Here is a 14839-nt window from a genome sequence, read left to right as displayed (position 1 = left end):
TCTGAAAAATTGGGGGTTTGGACTCAATGTTCTGACCTTCCCTCACTTTCCAGTAATGTGACCAAAAGCAAGTTATTTAATCTCTCTGAGGCTCTCTTCCTTTTTAACTCTCAAATATAGAGAATAATAGCTGTACATTCAACATTTCAGAATTGTTGTAAGGAAAATGTTTTGTAAACCTTAAGGCAAAATAGACATGAGAGTTTATGTTGTGATTTCTATCACTTAAAACATAGTCCCTCTCCTCCCTGGGTAGGCCTGGAGCAGATCTCATGCAAGAAGCCTGGCCCAACTGTTCTATCCCTCCTGCTCCCTTATTCCTTGGAGCTCCTAAAGCCTTCCCCTTCAACACAGGGTCTAAGGAAGCCATAACATGCTTGACCTTTATCTCCCACAATTGCCCATTCTACCCGGGCAACTCAGGTTGTTAGAAACTTCTTCCTTGTATAGAACTAAAATATTATTTCAGTATAAAATACTAATTCAATTCAATCACAGAAGTGTTAAAAACAAAATAAACAACAAAAACAAAAACAAACAAAAAAACCCAGGATCAATGTTCATCCACTCCAAGGCTTCCCGGAACAAGAATCTCTGCCACTTCCTGACTGTGTGACCTTGAGCAAGTCTCTTCCCCATATCTTGGACTCGCTTCCCTAATATGTAAAAGGCAGGTTTTAAAGTACATTTTTTTCTAAGTTCTGTCCAGCTCTAAACTATGATCCAATGATCCAAATGATACTGAGATACCTCTAGTTCAGGGATTCTTTACCTTTTGTACCCTAGACAACTTGAGGAGACAGGCTTATTGAACTTGTAGATAGATCCCTTTTTAGAATCATGTTTTGATGTGAATCAAATAATATACATGTTTCCAGAAAGAAATGATTCTTTCAAAACAAATATGTATTTCTCTCATCCAAGTTCCCAGACTCCCATGACCTTGAAATCTATGTATAAATCCCTTGGGGATTCAGGGACCCCAGATTAAGAATTCTTGTTCTATAGAATGTCCAACAAAGGATCATCTAGCATCCTCTTGAAGACCTTCAGTGAGTAGGAGCTCACTTCCCCAGGAAGCTCATTGCACTCTTCAGAAGTCCTAAAGCACTGTGATATCAAATGTTTCCTCCCACTGAGCCAAGATCTGCATCTTCCTTTCTGTATCTGCTCCCCATTGTTTCTATTTCTATCAACTTAGCATACATTTTTAAATACCCCCTACGTATAGAACAGTGTCCTAGTCACTGGGGAGAAAGGACACAGACTTTAGAGAAAACACAATATCCTCACAGATCTTATTTTCCAAGAGGGCAACAAGTGACAACTAACTGTATTGTAACTATAATGCCACATGAGAAGAGCATAGGGAAAGAAAAAAATAATTCAAAAGTCAGAGGACAAGTAAAAATCAAATCTGCCATGTAATGATACTTCAAATATTTGAAGACAGCTACTGTGCCATCCCTATGCCATTTCTTCTACATGTTAAACATTTTTTGTTCTTTTAGACAATTCTCAAATTCTATTGTCTTAAATTAGCTCATTACTCAGATCTCATTCCCCAGACATATTGAAATATTCCTCCAAAAATGGGATTAACTTTCCGCAAGATTTGTGGGCAGGTTCAGTCAGAAAACATAGCAGGTTGAATTCTCTCTCTCTCCTCTCTCTTCTCTCTCTCCCCAGCCCCAGAGAAAATTCTGGAATTATGATCACCTGGCCCAGTGTTTGGCATCTGATGGCCACTCTCAATCTTCCCAGATTCTGTCCCCCATCTAATCTCATCAGAAGATTGTAAAAACAATCACCTCAATTTTCTTTGAGTACCTATGTTATCAATTGTACAATTTCTTTGGCAATCAATCAGAGTTGTGCCACCTCCTTTAGGATTATGTCCAACTAGTTTCATATCTTACATAAATAATTAACTTTGCATTGACTAAGGTACTATTTTCCCCACTAACATTAGGGAAATGGGCAACTGAAATTGAACTTTGGTTCAGTAATTCAGGGGAGGACTTCGATAAGCTCAAGCACATCTAAAGAAGGAGAATCAAGATGGTGAGAGGACTGAAAACAATTTTATCCAAACGGCTGTTGGAGGAACTGGATTAGTTTAGCATCATTGTTGTTCAGTGATTTCAGTTGTGTTCAACTCTTCTTTGACCCCATTTGGGCTTTCTTGGTGAAAATTCTGGAGTGACTTGCCATTTCCTTTTCCAGCTTATTTTCAAGACAAGGAACTGAGGCGAACAGGGTTAAATGACTTGTCTGGGGTCACACAGCTAATAAATGTCTGAGGCCAGATGTGAGCTCATGAAGATGAGTTTCCCTGATTCCAAGTCTAGTGTTCTAACCACTGTACCACTTAGCTGCCGCTAGTTTAGCATACAGAGGAGAAAATAAGATTACTATCTTTAAGTATTTAAAGGTCTGCTGTGAAAAAGATGGATCAGGGGCAGCTAGGTGGCACAGTGGATCAAGCACCGGCCTTGGATTCAGGAGTTCCTGAGTTCAAATCCGGCCTCAGACAATTGACACTTATTAGCTGTGTGACCTTGGGCAAGTCACTTAACCCCCACTGCCCTGCAAAAAAAAAAAAGAAAAGAAAAGAAAAAGACGGATCAGATTTGTTCTATTCATTCCAACTGGCCTCATATCTGTTCCTTATAGGCTTTAGGATGACCTTTGCACTCTCTTTAATCTCTATAGACATGATCTATTAATGGCATAGAGAAGGGAGAGCTCATCAACTTAAGCCATATTTTGCTTTGTTCTCATTAATGAATGCCAATGTTCTCCAGATAAGAATGGATAGAACAGTTAACAGCTGGCACAAACATGAGGTGCAAAACAAAAATGCATTTGAGCAACCATGGCAAAGCTTTCCAAAGAGAAGGAAGAAGTCTGTCAAGTATATAGACTAAGGAGCCAGTTTTCAGTTCTCAGCAAAACTATAGAATTTTTGGTTAAAGGTAAAAAGGTCATATTGTCTAACTGATAGAGGACTTGTTTTGGAGTTAGGAAGCCTCTAAACTAAAGTTTGAGTCACACCTCTGACACATGCCAAATACTGTATGATAATGGGTGGTCATGGGTCTACTCAATGTGTCTGACAAGTCTCTGACAATGTAATTTTCGGATAGCTTCACATCTGTGGTAAAAGTTGCTATTTCCAATGTATTATGATGATAGAGGAACTAGGTGGTGCAGTGAATGAAGTCCTGGACTGGAAATCAGGAAGACTCCTCATCCTGAGTTCAAATCTGGCTTCAGAAACTTCCTAGCTGTGTGACCCTGGACAATTCATTTAATTCTGTTTGCCTCAGTTTCCTCATCTATAAAATGAGCAGTTTAAAAGAAGGGGGGAGAAACCACTCCAGTATCTTTACCAATAAAACACCAAATTGGGTCACAAAGAGTTGTTCATAACTGATAAAATTCAGTAAAAACATGCTGATGAAATCATAGTTGTCCTCCCAATGTTTAAAAGGGTGATTGGTAGACTTTAAAAAGGGAGTCAATAAGATCCAAGATGACTTCATCAAGAATGGGTAACAACTGACTTGGTTCCTTTGCTTTTGTGACAAGGTTAGTAAACTAGTGAATGCTATTACTGAAGCTTTCTTAGATTTTTGGCAAAGCACTTGACAAAGGCTTTCGTGATATCCTTGGGGACAAGCGGGAGAGGCTTGGCAAGATAATAGTGCTGTTATATAGACTCAGAACTGGTTGAATGAGACAAAATATACTGATTAGCGGGTCAATGTCAATCTCATTGGAATCTCTTGGGGAGGTGCCCCAGGGATCTGTCCTTGGTCCTCTGTTGTTCAACATGTTTGTTAATGACATAAATAAAGACACAGAAGGCCAGGTTATCAGATTGTCAGGTGGAATGAAGCTGAGAGCTACAGATAATGGATCAAACAGTGGAGTCAGAATCCAAACACATCTTGACAAGCCAGCAGTATGTGCCAAATCTAAAGAGATGAAATTTAATAAGGATTAAAATCCTTCACTTGGGGGTCATGAGGAAACTTCATTAGTACTAGATGAGGAAAATTTAACTGACCAACAATTTCTGTTTTAAAAAAGTAGAAAGGATGTAAAGGTTTTGGAATAACACTGGATAAGCAACAAGGGGAAGGCCAATTGAATTTGGGGCTGCTTGCCTTTTAAGATGTCAAGTATCCCCATAAGGACAGTGATCAGCCCCTTTTCAGGGTCCTGGTTAGCCCACATCTGGAGCTCTCTGGGCACCATAGAATAAACTAATGTTATGGGCCCAGAGCACCCCAGAAGTTCTCTGGGGTATATCAAAGAACCTTCTCCTTGAGAAACTAATCCAAAGGACAGACACACCTAAAGAGATAAGTGGAACTATATCAGACTGAGCTAGCTCCTGGACCCCCATCCTTCATTGCAGTCTCCTCCATGCCTGGGCAGATAAGATTAGGTGTGGCTGCTGCCTTTGTGGCAGGAGGAGGAGAGAGATGGCTTGAGAGATCTGCAGCCACCCCTCACACAACTCCTCCAGCCACCACCAGGGGGGATTGTACACCCTCGATAGGGGAACTTTCCACAGTCAGACGATCACGTCATTGGACCACCATCAGTACTCTATAAAAGTATTTGCCTGTCTCCTGCTTGAAGAGATTGGTATCTCAGAGCCACACTTCATGCCATGCCTTTCTCCCCATGAGAAGTCCAAGGATTTCTCTCTTGGTTTCCTTTCCCCTGCACCTAAATAAACTACTATCTTATTCTAATTGCTTTTGTGTATAAGAGGGTATAATTCTTTAAAGAGGAATTCCTGGGAACCCCAAACCCCTACCCCTCTCCCGAGCCCCCTACCCCATTTCCCCCAAGTCACTAATAAGCAGAAGATGGAAAACAGGAAATGGAAGGACCTGGGAACAATGTGAGGATCAATTGAAAGAAATTGGTAGGATCAGGGCAACAAGATCACTATCTTGGAGAAAGACTGTCTTATTCTGTTAGGGCCCAGAAGCAAAACCATAAACAAGGGGTGGAGAGCACAGATGTTTGAGCTTCATAAAACCAACCTTGCAATCCTCCTTCTTCTGACTCCCCAGTAGGCCTTCTCTCTGCCAGGGTTTCACTCTCTTCCTTCACATTTTGGGCTTCCTTGTGTCAGAAGGACTATACAACTTGAATGAACACACAGAGGTTTCTGCCTTTTAAATTTGTCAGGGTGGATGCAGGAGCTGCAGCTGTGATAGAGCTCAGAACAAACTCAGCCAGTTTTAATGGGAGAAGGGGAACAAAAGGAGGGCCTATTGTCATGCTAAATTCTGTGGGTGGGAGCAGGAAAGCAAGTGAGGTACACACTGGGAAAGCACCTATTGTTGCTTTCAAGCTGCCTGGAGCTCTCTTGCCTTCCTTCAGTCAGACCCTTTTTTATTCCTTATCGCTCTTTCTGTAGAAGGAAGAGGGGGAAAAACAGCCTGGAGTCTTGAGCTCATTCTCATCTGGCAAAGCCCCTGTGTTGAGCAATCCCAGATATAGTGAATTTCCAAGCTTGAAAGGGATCTTAAAAGCCATCAAGTCTATCCAGAGCAGGTCAGTGGATAGAACAATGGATGGGAAATCAGGAAGAAGTGGGAAGGGGTGCCCTTACAGACTCTAAAGTATTTGTACCAGTCCTTCCCATCTCCCAGCCTCAGTTTCCTTATTTAAAAAAATGTTATGGCCCTAGTGTACCCCTTTTTCTGGGGGTAAATCAAAAGAACCTTCTTCTTAAGTAACTAAACCAAAGGACAGACACACCTAACCAGTCTCCCCCACCCCTCAGAGAGATGGGATTGAGTGTGGCTGCTGCCTTTGTGGCCTGAGGAGCAGAGAGATGGCTTAAGAGATCCAGAGCTGCCCCTCACCCAACTTTCTCCAGCCACCACCAGTAGGAGATGATCCTCCCCCAATAGGGGAACTTTCCACAGTCAGACAATCAGATCACCTCATCAGACCACCATTGGATAAAAGTATCTGCCTGTCTTCTGCTTGAGGAAATTGGTATCTCAGAGCCACATTCTGTGCCATGCCTTCTCCCCATGAGAAGTTCAAGGATTTCTCTCTTGGTTTCCTTTCCCTAGCCCCTAAATAAATTATTATTTTAGTCTAATTGAATTTGTATGCCAGAGGGTGTAATTCTTTAAAGAGGAATTCCTTACTATTGTGCTGTAAGAAATGATGAGCAGGAAGAGTTCAGAGAAACCTGGAGGGTCTTACGTGAGCTGATGATGAGTGAGATGAGCAGAACCAGAAGAACATTGTACACAGTATCATCAACATTGAGTGTTGACCTACTGTGATGGACTATATTCTTCTCACCAATGCAATGGTACAGAAGAGTTCCAGGGAACTCATGATAGAAGAGGATCTCCAAATCCAAGAAAAAAAAAGAAAGAAAGAACTGTGGAGTATAGATGCTGATTGAACCATATTATTTCTTTTGTTTTGGGTGCTGTTGGTTTTTTTTTTCTTTCTATTTTGAGGTTTTGCATCACTGCTCTGATTCTTTCTCTTGTAACAGGATTAATGCAGAAATAGGATTAATGTTATTATGTGTATATATATGTGTGTGTGTGTATATATGTATATATCTATATGTATATGTATAGAGATATATAGATATAACCTATATCAGATTACCTGCTGTCTAGGGGAAGGGGGAGGGAGGGGTGGGAGGGAGAAAAATCTGAAATTGTAAAGCATGTATAAACAAAAGTTGAGAACTATCTTTACATGTAATGGAAAAAATAAAATACCTCATACATAAAAAAAGAGGAATTCCTAAGAACCCCTAACCCTATCCCAAACCCCCATCTGTTTCCCCCATAACAAAACTAAGGGGTCACAGGCCTCTAACAAAATGCCTTCCAGTTCTAAGTCTAGATTCTATGAACCTATAGTCTTGCACTTCAGTAACATCTTTAGATCTTTCTTTCCCCCTAGGAACTATGTCAATCAACACTTTCTACTTCATTGATGTGTACAGCTTATTTTCTGAAACAATAGTAAACCTTTACATATATCCCCATTAAATTTCATCTAATCAGATTCACCCTGCCATAATATTTTTGAGTAATGCTTGAGTTGTTCAATGCGTTAAACATCTACCCTGCTTTCAGATTGTCCTTCTGCCTAATAGCCATGCCACCTATGTCTTTATCTAAGTCAGTAATCAAAATATTAAACAACACAGGGCCTAGAATTGATCCCTGTACCACTGCACTAGACACTTCCCTCTAGATTGATATCAATCCATTAATAACATTTGGGTCTTCCTGTACTACAACTGGCTTTGAATCCACCATTTTTTTAAGTCACCTAAAACAAATACTTTCATTTTATCTACAAAGGAAGCATCGGAAACTTGGTCAAATGATTTGTTGATATCCAAGCCTACTAAGTCTATAAAAACCAATGAGTCTCCCAGTCATAGCAAACCTATAAAAAACAACAACAACAACAAAACAAAACAAAAAAAAACCCTATATTACCTGTTCTTAAAGGAGTCACCTTGACTTTTAGTGATGCCTATTTGCCTTTCTAAGTGTTTACCAACCATACTTTGTCATGAATACTTCATCAAGACAGATTGAAAGATACTGAGAAATAAGTGGGAAGTAAGGAAATAGACAAAATGAGTGTATTTAAGCCTTTGCAAGAGTTTGACTGTGAAAGGGAGCACAGGTATAGGGCAAAGGTGGGAAGGTATGGTAAAGATTCATAAGAATTGGGGAGAACTGGACATGGGATCTGGAAAAAAAATGGTTAAAACCCAGTCTCATGGGGGCAGCTGGGTGGCACAGCATTTAACATACCAGTCCTGGATTCAGGAGGACCTGAGTTTAAATCCAGCCTCAGACACTTGACACTTACTAGCTGTGTGACCCTGGGCAAGTCACTTCACCCTCATTTCCCTGAAAAATAACAAAACAAAACAAAAAACAAAAGCCTTCTTACCAACCTCAATTAACAGAGATATTGCCTTCTCCTTCCTTCCATTTGCTCACACTGTTCCCCCCATCACATTCCTTATGCCTTTCCTAAGCTACAAATTAATCTAGTATTCAAGGCTCCTGACAAATCTGACCTCCCTAGAAGTATCTTAGATTAAGTTCTCCAGATCCAGTTGCCATCTCCCTTCCTTCTGGATCACCCCATGAGAAATCAGTATACATAGTCTACTTCTTTTGTCTGGTTCATCTTGAGCTAAGGTCACAGTCTTCCCCAAAGTCATATAGGCAGAAAGGGACCAAGATGAAATTTGCACACAGTTCTAATCATTCCAAGTTCAACGCTATTTCTAGGACACCATGCTGCTTTTTTTTTTTTTTTTTTTTTTTTTGCTAACCTGAGGGTCAGTTACCATGCTGCTTTTCCTCTTTTTTTTTCTTTTTTTTTTTCTTTTTGGGTAGGGCAATGAGGGTTAAGTGACTTGCCCAGGGTCACACAGCTTGTGTCAAGTGCCTGATGCTGGATTTGAACTCAGGTCCTCCTGAATTCAGGTCTGGTGCTTTATCCACTGTGCCACCTAGCTGCCCCTACCATGCTGCTTTTCAAACTTATACCCATCAGCCCTTTAGTTAGTCAGTCAAAAAATATGCATTAAGTGACTGCTATGTGCTAGGCACTGTGCCAAGTGGTATGCTTACAAAGAATGTCAAAAGATAGTCCCTCTTCTCCAGGAGCTAACATTCTAATGGAATTATAACCCTTTTTAACCAAACAGAATGAACATTTTGTAATGAATGAGATTGAGACCAAATTTAGCCAATCCTATTCACTGTTCAGTTTGAAAGTAAGCAGATCTCACAGCCTCCATTTCTCCCTTTTGCAGACCTCCAAGATCACCTGGGGATTTTAGATTTTACTTTGAATATCAGTGTCACTGGGGGGAATAATTTTTCTAATCCAGAAATAAAATGTCACTTCTGCAGATGCTGTACAGTTCAAATATTCAAGTACTCCCTCTAATTAGTATTCATACCTAGTCAGGAGCAGAAAGTCAAAATCTACATTTAAATGGAGATATTCCAAAGGAGTAGTATAGTTCTTTCTGTAAGTATGAATTCTTGTCTCTCTCAGAAATTCTTCTCTATGAGCTTTGACTTCAATACTTCCAGATGCATCAGGTTTTGTACTTTTGTCTACATTGCCAAGGTGAAAAGAGTGAAGTGACTTTGGATGTTAAGAGGTTTCAGAGAGTCTTCCTTTAGTTGGGATTTTTATGGGATGCCAATGGATCTGCTGACATCATTCCTTTGGCACTAGGGAGATGGGCATTTCAAATGCAGATAGACCACCATTTATCAAGGATTAACAAACTACCACTCCTGTCCTAGAAATGTCTGCATCATTCAAGCTAAAGATTCTGTTTATGGCCTGCACATTTCTCATATGAAATAGACATATGTAACTCTGAGAAAGCCTGCATTATATCCCCTGGGGCTGTTTGCTTTCTAGACAGAACTTCCTGTTCAATACTTCCCATGAAGTGCTTTACATAATTGGTGCTAAATACATTTTTTTGCTGATTTATTAATGTAATGGACAGCTCCCCTTTCATCTTGGGTTGCTCCATTTTAGAATTTGGTTTAGTGTTGGAGAAAGGACATTACATTATCAGCTCAAGCTGCCATCAAGTGCCAATCCTATCCATTACCCACAAAATCACCTGTAATCAAATAATAGAGAAATTAATATAAAGATAGTAATGACACAGAATATAGAGGACAATCCATTCAATAAAATCATGCCTAACCTGCAACTATCAAGGTATAAAGAATTCACCCACACTCATTTGTATTTATCCTTCAGTCTTCTATTTGATGTTCCTATACTTAATCATCTCAAGTTCTAGATCATAAGTTTTTAACTAGTTTCCATGGTTAGATTTCATGAGGTTCATGAAATTGAATGAGAAAAACATCCATTTTTTTTCCTAACCTCAAACTCAAATCCAGCATTTTATTATATATATATATATATATATATATATATTCTGAGAAAGGTTTCATAAGTTTCACTAGAATGCCACAGGGGTCTACATCATGGAAAAAAAAACACTTTGAACCCATTCTCTAGAGGAATCTGGGGTTATGTCTGGATATTTAAAAATTAATACAAATTTAAACTCTTGAACCCTCACCCTAGTTTATTAAATACCATTTGTTGAATAAATGAGAGAAACTTCCTGTCTCAAAAATAGTTACTTATTTCTTTGTATATTAAATACTTAATCTTCTATGAATAAATAGTAAAGTTACAAATAATTTAATAACAAATGAAATTAACAATAAACCAAGGGTATAAATTACTTTTATAAGATTTTGGGCTGTGAAAAAAATCACAGTCAGAGTCACTTCAAACCATCACCTTAATTGTATATGCCTTCTCTTCACTTTCAGAAAATACAATTTCACAATTCAGTTGATTCCAGAAACTGATAAAGGCTCTCAAGAATCCTCTTTATATTTTTCTTCAAGATAAGAATTAAATTCTATCACAGAAAGATATTATTAGTCCCTTTTCCCCCTTTTGTCCACTACCACAGGAAACAGATTTTCCAGAACACATAGTAAACTGTCAATTCCTCATATTATTCATAGAATTCTCTTTAAAAGATTTCTTCAAAATAAAATGAAATATATAGATCACACAAGAAAGCTATTTCTTCTTGCCTTCTTTTTCTGTCTTCTCTGGAATTTCATCTCAAAAATCCTCAGACATCACAGGTAAAATCATAGTCCCTAAAATCATTAAGAAAAGCATGTCAAATTAAAGTAGTTATAGCTACAACTCCAAAAATTCCAGCCTAAACTCCTCACCCACTCCCAACATTCCATTTCACTCTTAAAGACATAGTGACAGTATTTGTATTATTTATGGGATAGCTTAATGAAATAGGCACTATAAATAAATGGGGTAAAGAATTCCCCTTAGATTCCTGTGCTAGTGGGGAAAAGGGAACAATTCTTCATGGGAGGGGAAGAGAAGTAAATATTCTCCAAAACTAATGTATAAGGGCTCAGGTAGCATTGCTGCTGCAACAGCTCATCAACACCATCTTGCCTCCACAGTTGTCATTCACTGAGTCTCTCATTCTTTTTTGTTTTGTTTTGTTTTGGTGGGGCAATGAGAGTTAAGTGACTTGCCCAGGGTCACACAGATAGTGTGTCAAGTGTCTGAGGCCGGATTTGAACTCAAGTCCTCCTGAATCCAGGGCCAGTGCTTTATCCACTGCACCACCTAGCTGCCCCTCTCTTCCACTCTTAATCACACCTAGTTCTGTGTCTACTTGTTGGTTACTTCAGCTCTTTCTCCAGTGCTGTCAATCACTGGACATGTAACTTCAACAATGTATCCCAGCATTAGGGCCACCTCTCTCCATCTCTGACACTAATGTTCCATATCAGTAGTCTTGGTTACAGTCTGGTAAATCATTGCTTTGCTTTTTTCTGCTATGGCTGCTTCAGCTAGGTGTTCTTAGCTTAAATTCAGACTTCTGAGGCTTCATGCCTGGAAGCTATTATTAACTCCCTTTTAAAATTAAATCTTTCAGAGACCACCCTAGGCCACATGCCTGGGGCTATTCTTCATATTTTTTTGTTCTATCTTCTTTATTTTCTCCAAGCTCTGCATAGGGGTCCCCCAAAGGACCCCTTCATCAGCCACTGTGTGACTTCTTTTTAATTTTATTTGTCAATGATATCCACCCCTTACCTCTTTCTAGCAACTCTTCCATGCCATAGAACACAGGCCACATGCCTCCCCTACCATCCATATGGCATGTTGAAGCATTTTGGGTTTGGGGAGAAATGTGTACCCTGATTTGTTGGTATTTTTTAGTTTTATAGTTTTCCATGAAAATAGAAAAGCCTCAGGAAAACTCCAAACACTGGCAAGGGAATTCATAATGAGCCATCTTCTGCCAGAGAGGAGCTAAGCTATGCAGTAGATAGAGAGCCAGGCCTGGAGTGAGGAAGACCTGAGTTCAAATTTGGCCTCAGACACTTGCTAACTGTATGACCCTCAGCAAGTCACTTTACCTCTGTTTGTCTCAGTTTCCTCATTGATGTCATTAGGATAGTAATAGCACCCACTTCCCAGGGTTGTTGTGAGGATCAAACAAAGTCATATTTGCAAAGTGCTTTGTGCAATGCCTGGCACATAGTAAACTCCATATAAACGTTGGCTATTATTATTCCTACTACCCTAGACAAGTCCTTCACTGTTTTTTCCTCACAATCATATTCACATTTCCATATCACTTTAAAGTTTCAAAATACCATTTGCCACTCATCCTTTCTTGTGATCTTTCCTGAAGTCCTTGTGAGGCAGATAGCAGAGAGATTATGGGGCAATTTGACCCACAAGGCATCTGAGGGGCAGAATGTGGAATTGACTTGCCAAAGGTCCCCATATTCTTAGGCACTGAGTTAGAACTGGAAGGAACTTTATAGTCCATCAGATGCAACCCACTCACTTTCCAAATGAAAGCCCAAAGCTGTGACTTACCCAAGTGCTCCCTCCACCATGCCATATTGTAACATGGTAGCTCAGGGATTCAAACCCAGAATTAGGAAATTGACATTAATGAAATATGGTCTCTGCCCTCATGGGGATCATAACCTAGTAGGTGTGATATTATATGTACTTTGATAAATATAATTTCATGAAGAATATAGATTCTTAGAATTGGAAGGAACCTCAAGGACCATCTGGTGAAATTCCTTTATTCCATATGGCAGAATACATAGAATGCTGGGCTTGGAGTCAAGAAGATCAGGTTCAACCCCCACCCCCAATAATGACTAGATTTAGCATCTAAGTTTGCTCGCTTTCTCTCTCTCTCTCTCTCTCTCTCTCTCTCTCTCTCTCTCTCTCTCTCTCTCTCTCTATCTCTCTCTCTCTCTTTCTCTTTCTTTCAGAGCCCTCTGTGAACTGAGACAAGTCTCTGAATTTCTCTGATCCTTAGTTTGCTTTTCAGAGGAAATGGGGATAATAATAGTTATTCTATGCACCTTCTGGCACTACTGTTGTAATCAAAGACCAACATATTACCTTACATTTCCATTAAGGTTTAAAAAGCTGTGAGGAGAAAAAACCCAACAACATAGAACTCTTGTTGATTGCTAAGTATGAGAGAAAGGAAAGTTGTGATGATAGAAAATGTGATCCACCAAACAGATTAAGGCCCGTGACAATATGGGCAGAGCCCTGCAGACCACAACAGACTCCACATGTTGGTTATGGAAGGAACCTTAGAAATCATGGAGTCAATTCCCCCCCTCGCCCCACCCCAGGGAATGAGCTTTAAGTGACTTGACTAGGGTCATAGAGCTAGTGTCAAGTTTCTGAGGTCATATTTGAACTCAGGTCCTCCTGAATCCAGGACCGATGCTTATTGCACCACCTAGCTGCCCCCTTGGAGTCAGTTTTACCAATGGGCAAATGGAGGCCTAGAGAGAAGATTGTCCAAGTTCATATAGATGACCTTGATTGGACATTTGAACTTAGGGCTTCAGAGAACAGATTGGAATGATTGGAATGATGCCACCTGCTGGAGACTTACTATAGAAAAATTCTGCCATGATGAGAAGGCCTCTGAGGGCAAGCCATGCAATCAAGGTCCTTAGTGTCAGGAAGTGATGTTTACTCGTGGGTGCTGTCTATCAAGGCTACCAGCCAATCAACTTGAGGACCCTCCCATTTCTGGGAGGAAGATAAGAAGTAGGAAGTGGAGGCGGGTGAAGGGGTTCTGGCTCTTTTTGGTTCCAGACCTCGCCATGGTAAGGTCTCAGAAATAGTTAGATTTTTACCTTTCTCTCTGATCCTAATGCTCTTTAATAAATACTTAAATATTTAAATACTCTTGCTAAAGCTTATAACTTATTGGCAACCACTCATTAGATATTTTAGACAGTTTAGCTAGAATTTTAGCCCATTACAAGATCAGGTGTGCTTTCTATGATACCATGCCCCCTTATGTAAGGAGAGTTTGATGTGACCATTACTGTCTAACTGTGATATTATTTTCTCCTGTCCCTGATTCAAGTCTCTTGCTACTCCAGGCCACTCCTCACAGAGCTGCCAGACTCTCTTTCCTTCTCATTCAACCTTTCCTTCCTTCCCTGTTATTGTCCTTTGTGCCCTATATTTAACAATTTTGCCTTTATTTGCAATTATCATCTTTCTAAGATACATATACATACCTACTTAGACATATCTTTGCTGTCTTCTTGAACTCCTTCAAAGTAGCAATTATCTCATATCTGTCTCTGTATCCCTAGTACCCAGGACAACTACTAGCACAAAGGTGGCATTTAATAAATGTTGATTGACTGTCTGGTTAAGATAGAAAATTGTACAAAGAACTTGGTTTTCAGTGTACACAACCTGGTCTTCTCCATCTCCATCCCAAATATTTTCCAGTCTGCATAGCTGTTCCCTTCCATGGCCCTGGAAAAAGCCATTGTCTGACACTGGAATGTTTGTTTCTACCAGATGAAAGAATCCATAAGTGATGTTTTCAAGACTGGAAATGATGGAAATTGTCATATATGTGGAAGTTTTCTTCTTTCAGGAGAATTCACTGTGAACTACTAGGGCCGGAGTTGGATGGGGACAGGTGGTGGTGGAATACAAGAAAGCAAGAAAAAAAATGTTTAGCTAAATAAGCTCCTGAGGACATCCATGTGTAAAGTGCAGGAAATAGATGAAGAGGCAGTGTACTCCTCAGCTCATCTCAAAATGTCAGGAAATGGTGTCATGTATTTGCCACCCAATTCCAGTTTTTAAGCAACAT

The sequence above is a fragment of the Dromiciops gliroides genome, chromosome 5 (assembly GCF_019393635.1).
Source record: "Dromiciops gliroides isolate mDroGli1 chromosome 5, mDroGli1.pri, whole genome shotgun sequence".
In the NCBI taxonomy this organism is placed as follows: Eukaryota; Metazoa; Chordata; class Mammalia; order Microbiotheria; family Microbiotheriidae; genus Dromiciops; species Dromiciops gliroides.
The sequence above is the reverse complement of the archived record's forward strand: the minus strand, read 5'-3'. Positions refer to the sequence as shown.